Consider the following 1,926-nt stretch of genomic DNA (forward strand, 5'->3'; position numbering starts at 1 on the left):
AAAATAAAAATTATAATAATTAACAACTAGTACTGTAATTTGTTGTATGCATTGAACTATATTTTAGTAGTGTGACTGGGGTGAAGATAATCGCTGATGAGGATTTGTTGATATTTATTAATTTTAGAATAAGGTTTTTCGAGCCTCAGAAACCAACAGAGCTCTTGAATCTGGATACTCTTACTCAAAAGACCAAGTAGACTGACAGAAAAAAAAAATTATTTCACTCAAATCTCATTCAAAGAGATATTTTCGGCTATAATTTTATTTTATATTTTATTACCCCTAATCTTTAGAAAAATATCAATTAGATTATTTAAGGAAAAAATAGGGGATAACAAAACGAACATTAGTCGATAAAAAAAGGAAATAGGATAAGCAGAGGAAATGTTTTGGAGTTCTCTTATGATTATAAATATCGAATGTTATCAATGTGTCGTACCAAAATATTGTGCGTTTTTATTTTGATCAATAAATGTAGTGGTGGTATTATGAACAAGGTGGTGCCCTCGAAATTGATCACATATCAGTAATCAGATAAATAAATTGTTAATATTATTACTATTAATGTATTACATAAAATATTATTATAGGTTTATATTTTATATATATCATATATTTTTTTATTTTTATTACCGTTACTTGGTTACACTGCACAAGGAATGTAATATGAATTTCTCAGGGTACCATCCCAAAGCACAATCAAATTAAATAAAGCTGTGATTAAATAATAATGTGAACCGCCTACGACCCATGAAGGGGTCCTTGATTCAGTACTTTGTAAAGAAGCAATGTTTTGAGAATAGATTTTTTTTCCAATTAAGGCTATCCACTTTATGGGGCTGGGTGGATCCCAGGAGAGATCCAGAACCAGTAGAGTTAACTCACAGCGTAACAGAAAATAAGTATAAGTAAGAAGTATGTTCCACAGCCGGATTCGAACTCGGATCCTTGGAGTTGGTAGCATAGTGCCTTGCCCCTGAGAAACCTTTCTTACTGCGAATAAATACTTAACCCCTCGTAGGGCACGGTCAAGGATTCTCAAAATCGGGGCGCTGTGAGCCAGACAGGCACACGATGCATAAAAATTCCCTAAATCCCATTATTTAATTAAACCAAAAATTGCCGATCATCTTGAGGATGTAGACAATTAAGGAAAAATATAAAATGAATTAAAAAAAAATCTTATTATTTATTTAGGCGCAGAAACCAAGAAAAGTCAAAATGAAGAATTCGCATATCATGGTTATAAATATAAATCAAAATAGGACCTTTTATCCTCGAAACAAAATTCAAAAAGGGGTCAGACCTGAAGTTGAAATGTGTGGGGACAGAAATCGGTCGGAGTCGTCGTCCATCAAAGCCGATGAAGGATCGCAAGAACAGGCTGAAAAGCATGTTGCAAAGAGTGGTTTCGCATGAGGGGCAAATTCCTTGGTTGCATTTCGCACTGGAGCAGTTCGTGAGCCGACGTATTACTGTTGCCATCGTGGAATCACAACATCTGGACCGCTTTTGGTGGTGGGGAGGGGTTGATTTTCGACGATCATCCCCCGGGAGGAATTTTCGACGATCTCTTCAGAGGAATTTTGAAGGAGGTGTGAAGGCCGGATTTCAGCTGGCTTCTTCGCAGATGTTGTCCGATACACAGTTCATGTGACAATTCTTTGGGAAAAACTCTTCTTGGAATTCATTGTAATTAATTCCCGAGATGAATAGCCAAGGAAATGATCCCTCCCAAGTTCAACAAAAAAAAAAAAATAAATAAAACCCAAGTTCAACGTAGTGTAGAAAACAGTCATTGGCCGTCGATATGTATTTCGCTGCATGTTGTATGTGGCGCACATTTGGTTGTACGTTTTGAAGTAGTGTCTCCTTCAGTTTTGTGAGCATTATAATACGTTATTACATCAGGGTTTTTTTTCT

Source organism: Halyomorpha halys, unplaced genomic scaffold, assembly GCF_000696795.3.
Source record: "Halyomorpha halys isolate HHAL.00 unplaced genomic scaffold, Hhal_1.1 Scaffold27.1, whole genome shotgun sequence".
Lineage (NCBI taxonomy): Eukaryota > Metazoa > Arthropoda > Insecta > Hemiptera > Pentatomidae > Halyomorpha > Halyomorpha halys.